Below are 9,843 nucleotides of genomic sequence, written 5' to 3' on the forward strand. Positions count from 1 at the left end.
TATATATATATATATATATATATATATATATATATAAATTATTTCTTTCATTTGTTCTTTCTGTCATTCTTTCATTTGTTCTTTCTATCATTCTTTCATGTGTTTGTTCAGTCTATTGCTCCTTCTTTCTTTCTTTCATTCTGCCATTTGTTCTTTCTTTGTCATTCTTTATTTCTATCATTTATTTCTAGCATTGGTAAGTCCTCTATTCGTTCATTCAATCATTCATTGTGCTGTTTCTGTTGTTCTCTGTCTTTCTTTCTTTCTTTCTTTCTTTCTTTCTTTCTTTCTCTCTCTCTCTTCTGTGGGTCTCCTGTCTCCCTGATTGCTATGGAAGAAATTACTGGTGCTGCTCTGAAGTACCAGGCTGGAAATAAAGTCTTATTTGGAGTGATACTCTGGAACAGACATTACAGTGGCCTACTTTAACACACTGTGTCCATTTGGGAAGATGGGTCGAGTCTCTTTGAGCTCTCATGGAACCCATATCAGCCCCTAATAAAGGTCAGACCACCTCAAAGCTGTTGGACTCCCTTATGGGGTCATTACAGGCAGGTCAGAGTGTGTGAGTGTGATATTTCTCCACCTTGGACAATTGCTTGAGTAAAAGTCACTCAGTATATCACACACCTGCTTTTGGACTGCACTGGGTGTAAAATGTAGTGGAAGTCGTGGCCTAATGGTTAGATAGTCGGACTCATAACCCAAAGGTTGTGGGTTCGAGTCTCGTACTGGCAGGGATTGTAGGTGGGGGGGGTGAATGTACAGCGCTCTCTCCCACCTTCAATACCATGACTGAGGTGTTCTTGAGCAAGGCACTGAACCCCCAACAGCTCCCCGGGCGCCCCCCAGTGGCTGCCCACTGCTCTGGGTGTGTGTTCACGGTCTGTGTGTGTGCACTTTGGATGGGTAAATGCAGGGCACTAATTCCAAGTATGGGTCACCATACTTGGCCGCATGTCACTTTATTTTTTTATTTATTTTTTTTTTAAATGTAACAACCACACTAGCTGGTCTCAAAAAATTTCATTCACACAGAATATCACACATAGACATGTTGCCTAATGAACTGTAAGTTTGCGGCACACTTTGGGTTTCTGATTGAAAAGCAATTAATCAACACTGAATATCAAAAACTGAAAAGAAATGCATTCAACATTAACTGCAGATGGTGTGTCACACCACAGAATTTGGTGATAAATAAAATGACTGCATTATTTAAAATGAGCTATGATGAATAGTGTATGAATATATGGTCAAATATATTGGGTAGTATAAATAATTAAGTCAAAGCGAGAAACAAGATATATACGGTGGCCCTGAAAGTATTTGGACATTTAAGCCACACTTAAAGGTGCAGTAGTAGATTTTGGAAAATGCTAACTTTAGCTTCTGCTACAGTTAATTCGAAGATATAATCTAAATATTTATTATGAATCATAACCAATTATAATTCGTCATAAATATTCCCCTTTTTAGAGCTAATAAATAATAATAAACGTTACACCTGATAGCACTGAAAGTGAACGTCCCACCCTCCCTGCAATCGCTGTCCAAGTCACGCCCCCTGAACGCATATACACACACAGATCAGACGACCAGAGACAACACTACAATACATAATGTGTTATTCACCAGTGAGAAAACTTCATAGTACAATTAGTAAAAGTACTACAATACCAGGAAGGAAGATCAGGTTGTTGATGTTTGCCTACCATTCTCGCTCTGTCTGCACTAGGGTTGGGCCGATAGACAATGCCATTGTCCATCGCCGATGGCTGACAGACATCATGATGTTGAGCCGCCATCGTGAACCCCCCCCCATACCCACCGCAAAATCCGCCGCATCCAAATTCCGTGTTCGGAAAGGAAATTAGGTGTACTACGGAACCCCTAAAGGGAACAAATAGCCTACGAGATAGGAGGATAAAAAAATATTTCAATACTGTCTCTCTCAATTATATCGTTGGGTAATTATACTGTATATAAATTGCGGGCATCAGTGAGCCGCTACTAATATGCAGGGCATTGAAACCACTTTCGAATGCGCGTTCTCATTTTACTTTCACTTTCACTTTCACTTTCGAGATTCGGGATCACACAGACTCTATACTACGGAGCGGCAGTACCTACCACACAGTTTACAAGATTAGATATGTGTCAGTGGTGCTCAGTATCTGCAAATAATTTGCCATTGTCCTATCAGTCATCTCTCCTTACTCTGTGTATGTGGTAAGTGAACTTTCATGTACTGTAATGTAACTGTCTACCACTAGCAAGCAGCTAACCATGTCCATTTAGTGGCTCCGTAGAACACGTTATTTGTTTTCCGTGCCTTTCTGCATACAGATTCACGCATCGGGCACACCCCCTAACCCTGTCCCCCGATGACACCGTCCATTACAATGTTTCACTGAAGACATCATCCAATGCCAATTTGGTAGACATTGCCCAACCCTAGTCTGCACAGCGTACGTGAATGCGCTGATGATGTATCCTGTCTGCGCGAACAGGGTGCACAGAGGAACATATGTAATGAAACTGTGTAAAAAGCATTTTGTTGTGTTGCTGTTTAGTTGAAAATAATCAAAGGGTTAGTTCACCCAAAAATTTAAATTCTGTCATTAATTACTCACCCTCATGGTGTTCCAAACCCGTAAACCTTTGTTCATCTTCGGAACACAAATTTAAATATTTTTGATGAAATCTGAGAGCTTTCTCTGTCCCTCCATAGACAGCAAGGGCCTTCCAGTCAAGGTACAGAAACATAGTATAAGGACATCATTAATATGGTCCATGTGACCTCAGTGGCTCAACTATAATTTTATGAAGCTACGAAAATACTTTTTGTGCACAAAGAAAACAAAAATAACTTTATTCAACAATTTCCTCTCTCCTGGGAGAGTCTGCTGCCATTAAAGAGAGTACCACGACTCATGTGTGTGCGTTCATTTGCCAGTAAACAAGGTGCAGCGCATGTGGGGTCTACATCAGCAGCACCACACGCATTCAACGTGGGTCAGAGAGCTCTCAGAATTCATCAAAAATATCTTAATTTGTGTTCTGAAGATGAACAAAGGTCTTACAGGTTTGAAACGACCTGAGGGTGAGTAATTAATGACATAATTTAGATTTTTTTTGGTGAACAATCCCTTTAAGTATATCGTAAAACATTGTTGACAAGATCACATGACAGATGCAATAGGAGACCACTGGAAATGTAAGTTTAGCATTTTATAAACAATGGTTGAACTGGAAAGTATTTGGAATAGCAGTTGATAATTCAATATCAACCTGTTCTGCATGTTACTCTGTACTTCAGTTTCATTAATTTAATTTATTGTCATTTATAGTCTTACTGTGAAGAAATCCTGAATGAGGGTCAAAGGTTCAAATGAAGGGAAACAAATGGCTACGCTTCCAAGACTCATGTATGCACAACTTAGAAAATCCATGTATAATTTGAGCTTTTTTCAAAGTAGTTTCCTCAAACTGGCACATGGCAAGAGATACTAAAAGCACACAAACACTTGGAGCCCTGCTCTTAATTCAGATTGTATAGTTATCCTAGTTTCACATTGAAATGTCAGGCATGAGTCCTTGTTCCATATTTCCAAATGCTGTGAAAGTATTTTTGCAGAACCATGTCAATTGTAGATAATTTAGCATGCATTAGAGGTTAGTTCACCCAAAATATTAAATGACAAATCTTGTTTCAATCCTGTTAAGACTTTTGTTCATTTTTGGAACACTAATTAAAAGATCCTTTTTATTGAAATCTGACAGCTATACCTTACTGGACTTTGAAATGGTAGTTGCATAGGATGTCAATGGAGGGACAGAGAGCACAGAGATTTCATAAAAATACTCTTCATTTGTGTTCCAAAGATGAATGAAAATCTTATGGATTTGGAACGGTATGAAGGTGAGTAACTGATGACAGAATTCACATATTTGGTGAACTGTCCTTTTAAATAATATTGTGTTCTCTTATAGGAAAATGGTGTCAACACTGGAACATTTCACTTGACTATTGACTATAAGTATATTATAAGTATATAGCAATTGTTATTAATGACAGCCCTGTCTTTGTATTATTTGTTTCCCATGTATTTGAAAAGTTTTGAATCTTGACTGTTTCACAGTGAAGTTTATCTTTGTGACTACTATTTGGTGCAACACCAATATTGTACAAGTACCTGCCCATGTTTTCTTTTTTCTGCCTGTTGCTGTTTAAAACAGAAAGCGTTCCACAATACAAGCATTTTTAACGGTGCTTTACACATTGTTATATTAATTGACACCTGTTTAAGGTAAACAAAAGCCACTGAATGCAGTTTTAATTTACATGAGGTAAAAATAAACCATGTTCAATTTGTATATTGTGCTGGATTTATTTGCTACTAAAGATAGGCCTATGCTATAATTTTGTAGACATTTCTGCATAACGGGTTGTCCGTTTACGGTACAGAAGATAATTTTCCATTTTAAAGTTGAAGGAAATGTCTGTAAATTTAACAGAAAATGTCCTGGTAATTTTCTGCCAGTACAATATCCGCTTTTTTTTTACAGTGTGCATTAGATGAAATATGAAACCAAGTGTGTTTTACTAAAAACAACAAACACACACTTTTTTTTAAAATGGATTTCATAAGTTAAGTTTGCTGTATAAAATGATAAAACAATAAATATACTGTTTAAAAATAAGCTGTTTATTTGTGAAGAGTGAAGAAATTATAGAAATTGAATATATACAGAAATGTATGACATAGCAGACACTAATAAGACTGGCTTTTAACACATTTCCAAGCATCCATATCAATTAGCTGCAAGACATATTTGCATAACAGACAGACCCAAAACATTTTTTTTTTATGTGTATGAAACATATAAAGAAAAAGACAGATAGAGCTAAATTAAAACATAACAAGATAAAATAAACAGTGATTTAAGAAAAATCTAAGAAAAATCAATCGTAGCATGAAAAGACCAAGACAAAAACTGATTTATAAAAAGGTACGGGTTTGTGATGACTTATCAGTCAGGGCCAGAGGAGTCTATTACCTCCAGACTGTATATCAAGTGCCTCGGTTAACTTTTTTTTTTTTTTTTTTTCTTCAGCCAACGTGCCCATTGTTAAAAGGGGGGGGGAATGTGGGGGGGGGGGGGGGGGGGGCTTTATTCCTGAGTATCTTTGCAGGCACAAGGCTATGTTTAGCTATTTTTAGAAGACGATACAAAGTGTGTTGAATGCAATTCCCCCCATTTACACTTTCTCTATCCCCCTGGTTTCCAGCTTTCCTGTCTTATCTGCCCGTCCCTGAGAAACCTATTACTGGCCTTCCCTTAGATGCCTGCAGCAAACAATAGCAGAATGCATTTAGTTCAAGTCATGTGAATGTGAGGGAGCAGAACATGAAAAACCAGGAAGAGGTTTCAACATAAGGCTGCAAATTCTGAGCAATACTTAGCACGGCAAAGCATTCCTCAGCTAGTGGCCATCAGCACGTTTTTTGCTGCTCAATTTTATGTACCACCTTTTACTACACCTCTGTGTTTAATGGATAATGTCACACACCGCTCCTTCCAGCAGCTGTTTCTAAAGTGTGCTTTAGCATTACTGTCACTAACAGCATAATGTTTATAAGATGTTTCAGACCTAGATCCAGCCAGCTGTTTGCCATAATCATAAATTGCTTGATACATTTCACTGTGGCAACACCCACGGTTTTTTATCTTCTATCTCTCTTATATGCATTTGAAAGAAAAGGCCTATTCCAAATTACTTATGTCTATGTAAGTAAATAAATAAATATGTATTATTATTATTATGCACAATTGCGAATTTATCATTACAATCGTTATATTATTATTATTATTATTATTATTATTATTAATAATAATAATACTAACTATTATCAGACATTGCATTATTTTAGAGTTATTAAGCTGATTTTGAGTGAAATGCACTATGAATGCACATAACAATGTATATATTTATTTGTAAACATAAATTAATTAAAAGTTTATATAATTCAAAATCAGCTCGATCATTGTGAAAATAATGCATATGATTATTATTATCATTATTATAAATGATTTTATTATATTTTTTATCATTTGTGTTATACAAAATATTTATTTATTTTCATAGAGTAAATATGACAAAATCTGTTTAATCATTGTGAAAACATTAACTGTTGTGAAACTGTCTAATAATAATAATAATAATAACTTTACACAGAAATGTTATTTACATTCATTCATTTATTCATGCTTGATGTAGAATTGGAAAATACATTTCTTAATTGCCAAAATGCTCAATTGACAAGAAAACAAATGCCCCAATGCAATGAATGTCCAAAAAGGTCTCCATTGCCTTTAAGCAAAATAACATTTATTACTTCCTTCCTTTTAATTACATGATAAAATATGACCAGGGACTGTTCTTGTCAGCTTTCATGAGATCCACTCAATCTTCCATCCCCTTGATTTTTTTCCTGTATACACAAATGTGTGCTCCCTATTAACAGAACAAAACCCACACCTCACATGCACACACTCCTCGATAAATAAACATGATCTCCCACACACCACTACAGTGTGGATCAGAAAGCAGCTTTTATCTTCTTATGACCCCAGAACACATTTCACCTTGATGATAGAAGCAGATACCGTAACGTTTCTGTCAGGATGCTAGCTGGCGGCACTGATGCATCCTGGGAGATGATGTACAACGTGCCGAAGCCAGCGCTTCTTGGCTTCTGACGGCAGATGACAAAGAGCCCGAGGTGCTACACGCTAATGTGCGCTAGTAATTGCTAACGAGGGAGATCGGGGCATGATTTATTTTTGCAGTAATGAGCATCCATCCTTGCTATCTGCTCCTCACATTTAGCTTGAATTTCATCACCTTGAACTCCTGCAAACAAAAACATTATTTCCCCGTCTTCTCTCACTCAATCCTGTCTCTATGATTTAACAATCAAACACTGAGATTGTAAAGTGGCTGCCGCGAGGTCCGTGGAGGGAGGGGAAGAAAAAAAATACAAAAATACAAATTGTGCCCTGACAAAAAAATAAACTTTAATGAATTCCCCGGTGCCCTTATTTAGCGGTGCATCTGAGTCACTGTTAGCCTCGCATTTGCTTGCTAATCTCTGGCAGTGAGCTTTTAGAGGTACATGTGAAGATAAATTACAGGATCCGCTCGTGTTTAGAGACTCGTTCCACTAATGCTGTTCTTGACCCTCAACGATTCGACAACAAAAACACAAAGCCATTATTTCCAGATACACCACACCCCCTCCTACAACACGACTTGAGAGAACATCTAATAAATACCTCTAAATTCGAATGTGTTTGCAGCAAGCAGGGGTTGACGTGGTTGTGTTTGAATAAAGGTCACATGTCTTAATAGATGATCATTAAACTCTGCGTGCTTTAAAGCATGTGAGTTACTCATCCTGCTCTAAGCAAGTTGGCTGAATTCTGTGATTCATTTTGAGAAAATAAATAATTTAATAAAGAAAGGGGAAAAAGAGAGAAAGGAGAGAAAGCATGCTTCATTTCCCAGTTGCCTGGATTTATTGCTTAATAGCACTAATGAAGCTAACATGGTAATTAATGCAGTCAGACACAGGGGTTTTAAAGTTGCCCCTCCCTGCCACTTTCAGAACAATAGCACATAATGGGAGACATTTTACTTACACTCTTAAAAATAAAGGTGCTTCAAAAGGTTCTTCACAGCGATGCCATAGAAGAACCATTTTTGGTTCCACAAAGAACCATTCAGTCAAAGGTTCTTTACAGAACCATCTCTTTCTTACCTTTTGTAATCTGAAGAACCTTCTTTCACCACAAAGAACCTTTTGTGAAACAGAAAGGTTCTTCAGATGTTGAAGGTTCTTTATGGAACCACTTAGACAAAAAGGTTCTTCTATGGCATCATGAAGCACCTTTATTTTTAAGAGTGTACTTGTCCTATTCTGGCATGAACATGTGCAGATGGGAAATTCAGAGTCGTAGAGGGAAAACAGGAAGTGATATTTCAGGTTAGGGCCTCTGAAATTGGTTAGCTGAGGATAGCTGAGCATCCCATGACACAGATCCAGGTGTCTGCCAAATGATCGCTCTTACACTCATTACTCCTAGCACTGGCGAGACCATTAAGATGAACGTCAGGAAGAATAATTTATATCACACAACTCTGACTTTATATCTCGCAATTCTGACTTTAAAACTCACAATTGAGAGTTTATATCTCACGATTCTGAGAAAAAAAGTCAGAATTGTGAGATGTGAACTTGCAATTGTGAGGAAAAAAGGTGAGAATTGTGAGATAAAAAGTCACAATTACCTTTTACTTTTCTTTTTCTATTTGTTATTTCTTTAATTCAGTGGTGGAAACGGGCATCTATAAGGGTGTGTTAAATTTAGTTAATATGATTTTTCCCTGACCTTGATGAAACAGTATGATTGAGTACATATGTGTGTATGTATTTAAGCAAGCAAGGACCTGTGACTCATGCAGAATTAGACTAGGGACATTTATGAAGTATATGTATTCATTGTCTAAATGCTGGGCTTCTCATTAATGGGCTCTACCTCATGATTTATGCTAAATTAATATCTTGAGAAAACCCAAACCATGTATCTGTTTCTCACCCTCCTTCCCCATGCTCCCCTCATATTCTTCATCTCAGTTCACTCCTCACAGAGCTCATCAGATAAGAAATTTGCACATTACAGTTGCCAGGTTGAGTGTAATGGTGCATAAAGCGGCAAAGGCCTCTTTCTATTTAGATAGCACATATGCGCTTAAGCCCTCTGAACTGTCACAGACAGTGAATGCTGACATAAAACACAGACAATTAAACAGCACAGCAGAGGGCCATCGATCGGTCACTGTAGAAGCTTCTTTGGATTCATTAGTGCTTCTTAAAAGACAATTACCCCTGCAGTGGCAGTGGAGATTAGGGCCACAGTAAACGGTCATGATCCCTTTATGATCAAGGACTGAGTCTGGGAACCAAGTCTCTGGGGGCTTTAATGACATTACCATGCTTACAATTGCACAATTCAGCCCAAAACACTTAACATAAAGATGTAATACAAAATGTAATTGTCTCATTATTATCATACATTTTACCATACAATTTCAACCAAAATAAATAAATAAATACATTTTAAGTTAAAGCTTTGAAAAAAAAAAACTGAAAAAAATACTTGCATACTGAACTGTAACTGGTCTGGTTTCTTGCATCTACTCGCATACTAAATACTGATTGATTGATTCATTAATTAATTCACAGTGTATGGTTTTGCATTGTGTCTATATAAATATGAACTAATTGGACACCTACATCACATGAACTGTCAAGTTAAAAGAAGTATTTTTTTATAGCTGCATCTCAAGAGCCTTTTGTTCTGTTCCATGCATTAAGACATCAACAATTCTCATGAAGTACTGAGTTCTACGACCCATAATGCCCTGCTTTTAGCACTTCACATTGAGACTTTGCACTTCAAGTTCATGTTTTGCCTAGTGTAACGATTTACAATAGCAAGGAAGGCAGCGACTCATCTGTGAGAGAACTTTTCAGAAGTACTTTGCTTCCAAAGGCATTCTGCCTTTTGCTCCACTGGCTCAAAGATGAGCGTGATTTCAAGTGGAAAAATACAACGATACGGGGCTGTTGCGCTGTTTACAGTGGGTATTAGGGTGTAAAAGAAGCTAAAGAATTAGGCAGAAGGGGATGAGTGGATGGGGATCTATTCATTTTTCAAGGCGTTTTAACTTCTGCGGGTGAACAATCAAAAGAGGGGGAGAACGCAGCACAC

Source organism: Sinocyclocheilus grahami, unplaced genomic scaffold, assembly GCF_001515645.1.
Source record: "Sinocyclocheilus grahami isolate Dianchi unplaced genomic scaffold, SAMN03320097.WGS_v1.1 scaffold17.1, whole genome shotgun sequence".
NCBI classification, from domain to species: domain Eukaryota; kingdom Metazoa; phylum Chordata; class Actinopteri; order Cypriniformes; family Cyprinidae; genus Sinocyclocheilus; species Sinocyclocheilus grahami.